Source organism: Hippocampus comes, unplaced genomic scaffold, assembly GCF_001891065.2.
Source record: "Hippocampus comes isolate QL1 unplaced genomic scaffold, H_comes_QL1_v1.1 scaffold527, whole genome shotgun sequence".
Lineage (NCBI taxonomy): Eukaryota > Metazoa > Chordata > Actinopteri > Syngnathiformes > Syngnathidae > Hippocampus > Hippocampus comes.
The window spans coordinates 261,695-276,619 of record NW_017804903.1 but is presented as its reverse complement, the minus strand read 5'-3'; positions in this window follow the sequence as shown (position 1 = coordinate 276,619).

The window sequence follows — 14,925 nt, the reverse complement described above, 5'->3', positions numbered from 1 at the left end:
GGGGGGGGGGGGACTTAATTAGGTCTGGTTTGTGCTGACTGCTGCCAGACCCGACGCTGCGTGAGTGTCCCCTATGCCAGGAGTGACTCAATCTGCTCCCCCACCCACCCCACCCCCACCGTCCAGAGCAGTGCATCAGCACCACACTGTCAGCAAAAAGCTCAAAATCACCTCACCCACCCCAATTTGACACATGCTCCACATTGCACTCGGTTGGATTGATTAGCAAACAAGTTTTCGGCAGGAGAAATAGTACAAACTCAAACTGTCCGTTGCTAGTCCAAACTGTTGGTACGCTGTTGTAATAGTCCATTCCCAGGTCAAACAGCTGACTTCAAACCTGGATTTGATGGACAGGCCGATTCTATGCACCCTTCGACTTGAACAGTGGCAAGAAGAGTTGTATGTGGCAATGCATCCATCCATCCATCCATTTTCTGAACCGCTTTATCCTCACATGGGGCGCTGGAGCCTATCCCAGCTGTCTTCGGGCAGTAGGCGGGGGACACCCTGAACCGGTTGCCAGCCAATTGCAGGGCACACAGAGACGAACAACCATCCACGATCACACTCCCACCTAGGGACAATTTAGAGTGTTCAATCAGCCTGCCATGCATGTTTTTGGAATGTGGGAGGAAACCGGAGTACCCGGAGAAAACCCACGCAGGCACGGGGAGAACATGCAAACTCCACACTGGAAGGCCGGAGCCGTAATCCGGTACCTCTGCACTGTGAAGTCGATGAGCTACCTACTCGGCCACCAGTCTACGTGGCAATGCATGAAAAATAATTACCAATGTATTTCAGCGGCAAACTGTACATGAACTAATTGCTATAGACAGATGGGCAGCTGCACAATATATTAAAAAAAATTGTAATTGCGATAATGGCCCATGCAATATGCATATCGTAAGGACGTGCAATAAATTAAAACTTGTCAACAGAAGAACAGTCTCGAGGCGATAAGGTGTCCACTGTAGTAACCGCTGTCCGTGAAAGGGTTACGCAATTGGATACAAATACATTGCGCCTGCTTCTTTTACCGCATAGAAAATTGGATTTCTTTCATTGGATAATAAAAATGTGAATGAAATATTGCAATAATATCTCATCATAATCTAAAAGTAATGTTAACATATTATAATATTCAACACGCATTTCGCAGTTTTTGCCCTATACATAAGTGAACATGAACAGCAGCGAGAATAGTCAGTGGCATTGTATGTCACAAAATATACATGCATTAATTTTTAAAAAAGCCTCTGTATACTGTAGGCCAGGGGTGTCACACTCGTTTTTGTCATGGGCCACATTTTAGTTTCCCTTGGAGGGCCGTTATGACGGACCCCATATAAAGAGGTCAAAAGTAACAGTTTATTCAACTGTTTCAGTTGCTGTAAATGAGGGGTTTGGCAACAAGAAAATGCTTCCAATATCTCTCTTATTTATTACATATGAGAATTTGAATTTTGGTACAGATTTTAGCAAGCATCATGTAAATTGACACGTTTGTTTCGCGGGCCACATAAAATGATGTGGCGGGCCAGATCTGGCCCCCGAGACCTTGGGTTTGACACCCACGCTGTAGGCAGTTGCTAATTAAAAGAAAATACGATACTTTATGCGGATGTGAATATAAAACAAAAGCTGCATCTATAGGCAGTGGCATCCTCTATGATGACTTACCACCCATGCATTCATTGTATCGTTTCTGGTTGTTTATTTGAACAAATGGTAAAAAGCCCTTTCCGATTGAGCTGCTCACAATCTTAAAGAGCCTACGCATCCGGAATGTCCCATAAGGGTCAAAAGTGACCGCGGATTTGGATCAAGGGGTCACGAGGCAAAAATGTTGGGAAGCGATGTATTTCGTTTTAGCAGCGAGACACTTCTGACATGAGCACATTGCGGTCCGCAATGGACGCACTACTTTGCCGGGGCGCCCTTGATGGCGACCATCTTTCTTTCTCCGTAATGGACAATAATTGAGCCGAATCCATCAGGATTGCTCGAAATAGGCCCGACATAATGGCCGTAAATTGTAGGCCACCCACCCGCAGCGCAACTTCCTTTTCATCCCTCGCAATTCCGACTTCATGTTGCTTCCGCAACAATGCGCCGAACATGAATCCAATCATACCTTTTAAGCTCCTACTGGCAGCACAGAAAAAAGAAAAAAGATTTAAGTTACACAAGCACATATGTTCTGAAAGAAATGACCAACATATCTCATTGTACATCGACAATGGATATAAAAAGTCTACACACCCCTGCTCAAATGTCACCTTTCTTGAGATATCATAAAACGACGACCGAGAGAAATCATGGCAAAACTTTTTCCACCATTAACCCTTTCAGGGACAGCGGTTACTACAGTGGAGATCTTATGTTACAGGGTGCATGAACGGGTTGATGTGACCTATAGTCAGTAAAATTCACTTCTAACGATGGGTCGCAGTGCGTGCTGAAGCCTATCTTATCTCACTTGTCTTCGGGCAGTAGGCGGGGTACACCCTGACCTGGTTGCCAGCTAATCGCAGGGCACACTTCGTCAAACAATCATTCACACCCACAGTAACACCTAGGAACAATTTAGAATGTTCCATTAACCTACCACGCATGTTTTTGGAATGCGGGAGGAAACCCGAGTACCCAGAGAAAACCCACGCGGGCCCCAGGAGAACATGCAAACTCCACACATGAAGGCCGGAGGCGGAATTGAACCCTGCACCTCTGCACCGTGAGGCCGACGTACGAACCAGCGCCGCCCAAGAACGTATCAGATAACCATAATAATTACAGAACATATAAATCAGACATACATCAAACCCCCTACCATTTATTTATGTCAAAATGGTCCCCCCCTGTAATGAGAAGTTGCTGCAAACGTGGGTTTTTTTTTATGTCCTGCGGCGCATCATCATTTTGTTAACTGTAAGCTTGAGCTTACTGATGTTTAATTGTCAACCGCTTAATTACATCGCCCCACATCAAGGCGACGACAGACGAGTATGGGAAAAGTTGACTTTTACACGACATTGAAATCAAGACGCAAGATGGAAGACGTAGCCGAAATAACACGTCATTTGCGAGTGACTCTACTGACCATGTTGATTTTTTTTTTTTGACCCTTTAGGGTCACTATAAAGCACATCTGTGGAATGACGATCATGAACATTAAACTATTTATCACAGGCGCAAAACTTTAAATATTTTGTGGAATTGCCCAACCTAAAATGTTATCATTTGTTGCCTTGATTTTTTTTTTCTTCAGTGTAGTTCTTACCACTTGCCCGATCTAAATCTTGACCCAATGTTGAATGCATCGTGGAATGTGCTGATATTATTTTCATAATATTATGACTATTCTCATAAAAACATGGCATTTTGTGTGTGGGCGTGTGCGTGTGCGTGTGTGTGTGTGTGTATTTTGACACCAGAACGAGACCCCAAAAAAAGTCTCACAGTGAAACACAGGCTGCCTCAGCTGTGGAAGCCAACATATCACACAAGCAGCAAACTATTTGCCCGCCTTTGAACTGTCACTTGTCCCCCCCCCCACCCCACACCTCCCACCCAAACAAAAAAAAAAAAAAAAAGGCAAACAAGATGGCGTGTTAGCAGACACCTCGAAGGTCATACAAGGTGGGAACATTTTCAAGGAAGCTCCCCCTGACCACGCACACACAATTATTGGCGCCCTGGCTGTACTGTACTGTACTGTACGCGCAAGCACACGCATGTCTTCAAAAGGAGATAAAAAAAAAAAAAAAGAAGCAAAATGCAGACACATCAAGCCTCGGCATGGGCTTTAAAGCTTAATTATAGCTGTTGGCGCGCTGAGAGACACATCACACAACCTAGTGATTAATAAACAAACGCCACGTCCCATAAAGGCCCCCCGACAAGTCGCTGCTCATCGCCCACCACTCCACGGTTGGGTGAATCAAAGTGTATCAAACATAAAATCAAGTTGCAAAGCCCCCTCGCACCGCACTTGTCCTGCATGGGACGAGCTCCAGCTGTCCAGGTCGGATGAGAGCATCTCGCCGAGCTTTCATCTTCTAGTGGGCAGGCCCGAGATCACTCGGCAGCGTCGCCCTCGCCGCCGTTTAGTAAACAGGCACACCTTTGAGATGAAGTTACTTACTACTGCAGCGTGGTTGATGAATGAAGGGACATATTAGATAACAACATCCCCCCCCACCACCCCCATCCCCGGCGGCCAGACAGAACGTAAGACAACACTTAGGGAGAAGCACCATGTACGAAGAGCGCTGGTTAGATAGGTGACAGCAACACCAATAAAAACTAATGATATTATTAAAGAAAAGTAAAAATACCGTATTTTCCGCATTATAAGGAGCACCTTCAATGAAAGGTCTATTTTAAAACTGTTTTCATATGTAGGGCGCACCGCATTATAAGGCACATAGAATAGAAGCTACAATAGTGGCTGCGGTGGCGTCATGAATCCACTAGATGGTGCTACGCTAAAGGGAATACAATACAATACAATAAAAGCTTTATTTATATAGCGCTTTCACAACCGCTGCAGCTGTAACAAAGCGCTTTACAGAACATTTAAAATACTCCGTCCATGAAATCAGAATATTGATCCATGTATAAACCACATCGGATGATAAAACTGAATGCTTTTAGGCGCGCCTTATAGTGCGGAAAATACGGTAATCTGAATTATTATTATGCAAGGGTTAATAAAAAATTTAAAAAAAATTTTTTTTTTTATTCTCGGGGAAAAAAAATCATAATTTGACGAGAATAGGACATCCCTTAATTAAAGAACAAAAGTGCGAAAAAAGGCAGCACGTTGGTTGTATGGTCGTGGATCAACCACATTAGCATGCTAGCATCGGCACAAGCCGTTTGCAGCACTTATTATGTGCACATAAGTGCATGTTGTTAGCTATCTGCATATTGTAGAGTCACTTAATGCTGGAGCAATTGTTTCTCCTTGCTAAGCAACGGTGAAGAATTTATGTTCACTTATAAGATAAGATAACCTTTATTTGTCCCATACTGGGGAAATTTGCAATGTCTGCTTTCCTGAAATGACGGTGAAAAATTCATATTGTAACTGGACAAGAATATTTTAATACAACCAGTAAAAATTTGGGGGGAAATATCAAAGTGTAATAAAAATACGATTCTAAAAAGACAATGCACATGTTTAAGAGTACCGGTAATGTTGACATAGCACCCAAAAGAAGTGACATCATTCTGGGGGGAAAATAAATATTAGAGCCACATTGGGCATTTTAGTCAATGCTGAGGCATGATTGGATGGGAACACATGCCAATCATTATAATAGCACTTCTGATTGGTCGGATGCAAGTCATCGCAGAGAGCCACACACTGGGAATCCCGAATGGTCCAGTTGCACATCACAGCGCCAAATTCATGGCTCAATGCTCTGTATTAATTCAATAATTTTTCGACATCCACCTCGGAACACATGATGATGTTTGTTCAGTCACACTTTTGGTAATTCTTAAACCCGCTCCTCACTTTTAAGCCGCTTTGGCCAAACAAATGTGCTTGAGCTTTAAATCCTTCCACTCAAACAAGTTGCTATTGTTTGCCGGGTTCTTCCCACTTGTGCTCTCGCGCCGCTCGCATGAGCTCCAGAAAGCTCGGTTTCCCCCAAAAAAAAAAGGTGCCACCGCTAGCATGGCAGAGTCGAGAATAAACCGCAGTGGCGCTGAAATTGATGACAGATCGTGGAGCACAACTTATTGTGTCAGAAATTAACCCTTTCAGGGATGGTGGTTACTACAGTGGACAGCTTATCATGTTTTCAGGTTACAGGATGGATGAAAGGGTTAAAAAACAAAAACAACTTAACGAAACAACTTCTGCAGGCAATTTTTGGCATTGTTGTGACAGCACGATAGAAATAAAGATTGTCTCGGATTATATTGTACTTAAATGCTTTGGAAAAATCATGGTATGGAGACAAGTTTTTTTATTTGTATTTTCAAAAAAATTCTTTGGTGAAACAGTTGAAATAAAAAAAGTAACAGTTGTATTTTTGAAATAATAATGGTGAACCAGAAAAAAATAAATAAATGTGCTATTTTGAGAAAAAATGTCATTAAAATAACTGGGGAGAAGTTTCCCTTTATGAGACTTATGGTCAAATATGAGAAAAAAGATGTCATACAATTATAGGGGGGGAATTATGGAACAGGACTGAAAAATGATGAACAGAAAGAAGATTCTGGGGGGAGTACAATTATAGGTTGGGTGGTTTATTTTATGAAAAAAAAAAAGTGACAATATTACAAGGAAATAAAGTCGCATAGCCCCCCCGGCCCCGCCGTTGAATGTTACATCTCACCTCGCAGGAAAACAGAATAAATACAGTATAATGGCTGTTTGGACTTGGACCACTATTGCACGAAACGTATACAGGCCGCCAGGGCAGTTGTAGAAACTCATTGTCATACAAAACAACAAAATAGAGTTAGCCGATTATAGTTCTTAGCGTCTCAATTGTGATTTGTGCTCCTTTTTTGAATCTCCGAATGTATTATCGAAACGTGACAACATCCCCAAGTGGCCGTCGTCATCGTGAGAGCTGCCGATGCGGTTTTAAATGAGCGCGCCTTCGTCGCTTAGCTAATGATGAGCGAATACGCAGATGCAATAATAGTCATTTTGCCATCAAGCCGTCAGCGGTCAATCACGTTGTGCTGAGGTCTTTCCTTAAACACAGCCAGGACTGTAATTTTCATTTATTTATTTTCAAAAAAATAAAAAGACAGAAAAGGAACCCCCCCACCCCCCTAAATACAGTACCATGATATCAAATGGCTGATCATCAGTGGAAGCTGGGGCGGCAGCCATCTTGTCTCTCACGGTGTTATTAAATGGCGTAATCATAGATGGTGTGAATGAGTCTGTCTGTCGTTGACGCACTTTGAAATGGTTTAGTTTAAGTATGGGTATGTGTGCGTGTATTCTCTATTTTTAGTGCGATAGATGACCTTCTGGCACGTCTATTTGTGTGATGCTTTGATTTTGGATGAAAATAGCAGGAAAAAAAAAGTCTTTCATTCAATAAAATTATATCTTGAAAGTTTCTATGAAGTCTGCTCGTCAGGAAGATGAAGACGAAACTAGTTGGGGGGGCGGAGGCGATAGGTTGCTGTGGAAACAAGCGGGCGGGTCTGCGCGACAGATGGGCCTGGGCAAACTGGACCCGTTGACCTTTCAACTCCACTGTCAGGCTTTCCCGGTCCTCTCTGTAAGGCAAACATGCCAAGCAAATTCCAAGGAGATTATGGCGGCCATTGGGAGAACATAGGAAAGAAACGCTAGGTGGCTAACTAGCTACTTAGCATCCTTTAGAACCTTGCTTTGTTAACATTTGTTCTTTAAAAGTTGCAATATGTGTCACTTTTGTCATTATAAGCAATGGGAAAGCAATGCTACCGTGGCTAACTAGCCAGTTAGCGCGCTTTCGAACCTTGCTTTGCTAACGGCCACAAGACATGTCACTTTTGTGATATTAGAGCCGAGTTTCAACTGGGAAAGAGATACGAGATGGCAAGCTATCTTGTTAGCACAACAAGGATCTTTGTAACAGTCAATTATGTAAATTACTTTTGAGATATGAAAGGAAAGTTTAGATTGGGAAACGGTATAAATCCAACTTGTTTCACAAAGATTTTGTTTTTAGCAGCGTTGTTTTTTTTTTGTTTGTTTTTTTTTACTTTTTCACACCAAGTACGAACTTTGTGTACAATTTTGAAGAGTATTCTGCCTAGCTCCAGATGACCAATAATAGTTTTGGATTATTCTTAATAGTTCATTTTTATGTTACTCTTTTAAATACACCTAATTTTTATTCATTTTTAGAGGAAGTGTGTTAATTTTTATAATTTTTTTAAATGTTCGAAAATTGTTTATTTTTGTTACGTTTTTGTTCGTTTTAGTATTATTTCTATCAATTTGTGGAGTATTTGTCAAATGCAAAAAAAAAAAAAAAAAGGCCCAAAGTATGATGTAATAAAGTAAATTACAATTCTCAAACATCTGTTTGACCTTCCTTCCTTCTGTTCAGACGTACACCAATGACGAAATTGATACTTTTAAAGAACCCGGAGATGTCATGTACAATACACGAAAACAATTTCATATATTTTTAGTTACATTCGTTTTATCAATGTAAGTGAACGTAAATGTAGTTTGTTTGCTATTGCTCTCTTTTTTAATTTTATTTCGTTAACGAAATGTCTTCAACTTTCAATTGAAGTCATTTCTGGGTCTTTTGGGTTTTTTTTTTTAATAATGAAAGAATATGACTGGGAAAACATGTGACAGGACCAGTTTTCATGGTCTTGTTTGCTTTACCGTTCCAGCAGTCTAGTGGTTATGTCATTATTTTAATGGCCAATGGAGCGAAGCTTATGTACTCTACCTAGTAACAGGTAGTCGAGTAAAAATGTGAAAAGAGAATCAGAGAGATTATTCTGTTGACATACGTTGCTGCACCTGCTTTTTGATTGAAGTGTTAAATTTTATAACAAAAATGTTTAATGTTTTTTTCATGAATTATGCATGTAATGACAGAGTTGTCTGTCTGCACGAGGGACTGCAGCTCGTGGCAGAATAAGAGGAGAGCAGTAATTTGGAAAATGATCACTTGTGATAGCCCACAGCTATACTTTTCTTTTTTCATACTCAAACCCATTTTCAGGTACAGGCACAGGCACAGCCCCGCCCCTTCCACAGTGTTTGTGAGTTCCTGTCGGCAAGTCGACCGCTTCCTGCATGACAATTTTCATTTTGGACGAATCATATCAGATCTGGTGTGATGTTTGATGGTCCTTTGGTGAAGATTATGAATGTTTCTTTTTTTTGGGGTGGGTGGGGTCTTTTTTTAATCGACACAAAGAAGTTTAGAGTTTTAATTAGTTTTTTTTTTCAAAAATACTTTGTTTTACTTTCATTTTTATGAGTATTAGTTTTAGTTTTTTATGGCCTTGGTGTGTTTTGGAAGAGTATTCTGCCTAGCTACTGATGACCAGGTTATGATAGGTTGGGATTTTTTGTTAGTTTGTTATTTTCGTTTTGACTTGAGTTTTTTTTTAAGTTAGTTTTAATCAATTTTAAGAGCAAATATATATTTTTTTAATGCTTCATTTTAGTTTAGTTATTAGTTTTTGTGTGAGTTTTAGTTTTTTTAATGTTGATTATTTGTTGAGAGCAAGTAAAAAAAAAAGGTCACTAAATATACTGTAATTAAATTAATTCAAGAAAATTAAACTACAATTCACAAACGACTGTTTGACCTTCCTTCTTCCTTTGGCTTCAGTATTTTCTGCTTTTCCAAAAGCATTTTCATTTTCATTTATTTCGTTGTGCTTCAATATACGTTTACTCCAAAGATCAGTTGTTTTTTTTCTCTTGAAAACATGCAATGAAAACGACTAGTTTTTAATTTGCTCATCGAATCCATATTTTTCACGCAGACAGATGGCCCGGGGGTCATCGTTTTTGAAGGTGCACACACTTACTCGCGCCTCACAATGCTGATTAACAGAACATTTCCCTTTTGTGGAAATCGCACAAAGAGCGACCCTCGGCTCCCCTGCGGCCGAATCGGCGCCCATTCATGGTTTTCCCATGTTGCAATTTACTCACTGAATTAGGCCGGCGGCCGAGAAAAGTGTCTCGGGGCCCAATTATCATGTGGCAAGGAGGTGGCGAGGTGTGTGTCGTGGGGAGGGGGGCCATGAGATATTTAAGGCTTTTCACCAGCCCTGCCTTGTTTCTCCTTGAGAGACTCATGTGTTTTGGTGCACAAAAGGAGGATCTTCAGAGATATGCCAAGAGTCTGGAGAGCGTGTTTGCCGAACCCATGAAGAGAGCCCTTTAGCGGCCCGGCGGGACAATGGTGCATGGGCACCGGCCGCGCTCTACTTTGTCCGCGCCAAGCATTTCACACGCACCCGGGGCAACACGGAGCGCAAACATTAGGATTTGGGGGGCCGGGGGTGGGGGTGAGTCTTGAAAAGGCCCCTTTTTCATCTTTGTCGCCCAATCGGTGACCATGCTGTCTTATGTTTGCAAGCTCTCGCCTCATTTATTCTGACTTAGAGCATCCGCTTTTGTTGCTTTGCTGATGATTTTCTTCTTTTTTTTTTTTTTCGTCAAATCATCTTCAATTCAAAGGGAAAGAAGAGATCCCGGATGTCATCGTATCAGATAACATGCAGGATCACGCTCTCATTTTCGAGTAATTAAAAAAAGGGAAAATCAATTCTGACAAACCCTTTTTATCTCCCTCGCAAGAATTTTTTTTTCATTAACATAGGATTTTAATCTTTTTTACAGACCATGACTTTTCCCATTAAAATAAACTAAATAAATTATTAGAAAATAAATACATAAATAAAAACAACTAAGAAAACCCAAGTTACTAAGGAAAAAAATATATTCTAGAAAACAGATCCAAGTTTTTTCATGAAATATTTTTTGAATGGAAGAATGCCTTTTTTCAAGAAAAAAAGAAAAAAAGAAAAAAAAACTTTTTTTCACAATTTTTTTACTCATTTTTTGTTTTTCCCCACCAAAGTAGAAAAATTCTAAAAATATATAGATTTTTTTTTCGGGAGGATTAGGGCTTCTCAGAATATTGTGATTGTTTTTCATAATGAAAATTCCTTTTTTCTAAAGAGAAGAAAACTTTAAACCTTTTTTCAAAAGTTTTCTGGGGGACCGATTAGATTTTTATTTATTTATTTTATTCAAAATAATGAAGATATCTCATAAAGATGTAAATTCTGTCTGTTGTCTGATTTTTATTTCCAAAATAAATATATTTTCCCCCAAAAAAATTTTAAGGCATTTTGAGAAAATTACATTTTTTTTAATCTTAAATAAAATAAAAAAATTTTATCTCTGAGAAATGATTACATTATTAAGATTAACTTTTTGTTGGTACCAAAAATCCAAATAATTGTCTTCATTCCTATTTAATTGAGAAATCTTAAAAAAAATAGAATAAAATAAAAAATTAAAAAATTGGGATTCCTTTGTTTGGAAAAATGTGGGATTTTTTTACAGAAGTAACAATTAAAATGTTTTTTCTTTCTGATTTTTTTTCTCAAAAAATTTAAAATAATTTCTGGTTAAGATTATTAATGAAAAAGAAAGAGTTTTTTTTTTTTGTTGTTGTTGCTGAAAATGGCAGCGGTTGAGTGGTGCCTTTGGCCATTGACACACATTCAATTTTTGCAGTGAGCGTGATCGCAACAACACGCATCAATCACGGGACCATCATAAAAACTTTGTTATGGCGCTGATAAGAGCACCGACCGACTCCGTGTTAAATATTAAACTCCCGGGCTGAAAACATTCCTCGTAGCAGCCGCTCCAGCCGACCTGCAGAATGTCACGCCAACTTCCTGAAACTCTACTTTCCTGACAGAGAGGCATTCTGGGAAATCCCTTTGGGACACCTTGGCGAAATGAGTGCTCCCATGTTTAGCACAAATACCGCTCGATATGCGAAACACGATATGCCGCGGTATCTGAAACGGAGATAAAAGCAGTCAACATAAACACAAGAGAGCAAGGCTGGGGTGTTGTAATTAAGACGTGATGTGACACTAAATGTGTGTGTGTGTGTGTGTGTGTGTGTGTGTGTGTGTGTGTGTGTGTGTGTGTGTGTGTGTGTAATCCCAAAGTGAGGATGCAGATTAACGCCACGATGATGTGTTCCGCTGCCGAGGAGCATAACAGGAGGGAGGTAGGGGGGGATGTCGGAACCCCCCCCCCCAGCCCCCAAGGAGGAGAGAGGCGGGATTTTCATACTCTTCTTAATATTCACATTGTTTGAGAACTCAGTGTTGAATAAGGAGTGTCAAAATAATTGGAAAAAAGGAAGGTAGAATATTGCCAGATTAAAAAAATAATAAACAAACATGAAAACATAAAAACAGAATAATCTTTACTTGAGTCTCAAGAAATATGGCTTTATTCTATCGATAGAACACTCTTCTAAGATTCTGTCTTTTTCTCAAAAAACAAAACAAAGCCAAAAAAAAAAGAACATTTTCTGGAAAACATCTGACCTTTTTCGTCAACATCCACATTTTATCTGGAAAAAAAAAATCTAACTCAACTGCTATTGTCTCAAGATGTGCTTGAAATGAAATAAATGACATTTACCAAATATGCATTTTCTTCACACAAAATACAAAACTAATGCGATATAAAATTAACACTTTTTTCCATTAAAAACAAAAATCTTGATTGAGATTTATGCCTTTACCTTCCTAAAACAACTCTCCAAAAAATTTGCCAAAGACTTGTTTTAACCCTTTGAGGGACAGCGGTTACTTCAGTGGACACCTTATCATGTTATGAGGATACAAATTATCATTAATAGGTGCATGAAAGGGTTTTAAAAAATAATAATATGAATAATTAGATTTTTTTTAAAATAAGATTCCTTAATCAGGAACGACAAGCTGTTTCTCTGAAAGAGAAAATCTGACTTTTTAATGAAAAAGCAATGAGCATTGTGGTTTTATTTTCATACTGTTCTCACCAATTGAGCGCAACGTCCTTGCACAAAAAAAGACAAAAAGCAAAAGTAATTGGGATCTCTTTTGTATCAAAATCCTCCCAAGAGCTCCTCAGCCCATGATTTCATTATCGCTGTGACTTACTTACACTAATCCTCTCCGAGTGGCGCTTGTTGGAAGCGTCCACAAAAAAAAAAAAAAAAAGCCCGAGTGTCAGTGGGAGCGTCAAATATTGTCCAAAAGTTGAGATGTTGTGGAATGTGTTTGGGGATGATCCCTAGACGCTCTAGACTGTTTTGATTTCCCACTTGAAGGAGAAGGTGAAGAGTAATCCCCCGAGGATTCCCTCCTCTCCAGCTCTTTAGCCGCCATAAGCCACCATTCAACAGGCCCGACCCGACATGGGCTCCATACAAGTGGACGGTATTAGCCGATGATCGGCCGAGGGGGAGCCGGGCTTAATCTGCCCCGGTGGCTAAAGGGGGTCCCGGACGTGGCGCATTGTCCCGTCCTTGGGGCGCACTGAAGGACAGAATTCTTAATTAGTCAATTACCTCCTGGACAATGACGTGAATCCTCGCTAAGCTTCCTTTCGCCATTTTTCAGAGCCAAGAAATGGCAACGGTTTCTCATGCTGCTATTTTCATATGCTAATAATGCTAATGTTGTCATAGAGTGGCTAGCATGCGCCACCTTATGTTTTTCTGTTCAGTCGTTTTTGTTTTTTTGGGGAACAATTGATTGATTGATGGGCTTTTTATGGCTCTATATCAAAACGCTAATATTGTTTGCATCCTTAGCTTCTCATACGAGAGGTATGAGAAGCGATTTAAGTAAATATGCTGTTCTGCTGTCCAAAGTCTTTCTGTAAATAGCTATTGTTACAAAATAAATGAGTAAATACATCACTTATCACGCTACTTTCATCTGATGCTGCTAATGTTTTGATTGAATGGCTAGCATACTGTACATCTGATGATTTTCATCAACATTAACATTATGGTTGGTGTTGTTCATCCATGACATTTTTTTAAGCTAGCACGGTGAAGAGCAACTTTGCCTCACATTAGTAGCATAATATGAGCATTTCAGTTTTTTTTTTGATGACTTCACATGATTATAAGGATGAAGCATAGTTTTATCCAAAGCGAGCACTCATCCGGGCTACTTTTGAGCGCCACTAACTTCCTAAATGTTGCTTTTTTTTCCCAAAAAGCTAGCACAACAAATCGTCAGTAGATCGCACATTAGCATAACGTTAGCTTTTTGGTTATTTATCCAGATGGATTCACATAACTATGAGGATGAAGTATATCTTTATCCATCGCCTGTATTTAACTGGGATGGGCTCTAAAACTCTTAGAGCGTCTTTGACATCTCAATTTTTTTTTTAACTTAGCCTTTAGTTTGGGGTTTTATCAGCTAACGCCAAGCATAGTGAACAGGCATGCATAAGTAACATAACGTTTGCATTTTGTGTCACGATATCAGAAACAAGAACAATAAAACCACAGATAAAATTATAAATAATCAAAGAAGAGATTAATTTAAACTGAGTATGCGATTATGAATAGGTGGGTTTTGAGATAAAAGGTCAGCCTAGTGAGTTTTCAGTTTTTTTTGACACTCTTTCACATCCTAAAATGTAAAATTTGGTGTCACTATAAGCTCAGGCACAACGTTCAAATTTCGGGTGGTTTTTGACAGCTTCAAAGAATTACATGAATTATTTAAAATATTTATTTATTTATTGATTGATGGGTGCAGTTGACTATGCAGATGGCCACAAAAAGTCCCTTTATCCTTTTTATGCTCGCTACTTCAACTTCTCCTGATCTCATGAGCCTCATGCAACCAAAATGACCTTTTGAAAGAGTCGCACTTTATAGTACATACTGTAGATATACAAGTGCACTAATATATATATATAAAAAATTGTTTTTTACGTGACATGGCCAGTAGTGTCAAATCTCTGTTGTACTTTGTAAAAGCGTCATCATGAAGGGTCTGAAGCCATGCGTGTGGGATCGGTGGCCTGACTAAGCGACAATTATCTACCTGGCTGGTGAGGCCTGGCATTGAGTCCGCGAGAGATCAGAGGAGGGAGGCTCCTCGCCCAAGATCCCAGGTATTAGCACCGTGTCTGAATTAACAGGATGCGCATACTTCGCCCGACATGTCACGTCTTAGCCGCGCTTGGCTGCAAATTCTTCCGTGAAGCCCCCTTTTCTGCTCGTTTCGCAAGCTCCGAATGAGGCCTTAAGCCCTCCGCCGCAAGATGAATGCTGAGTGCTAAATTAATTTCAGGCATTTTCTTTTGTGCGCTGACAAAAAAAAAAAAAAAAAAAAAGAAAAAAAAGG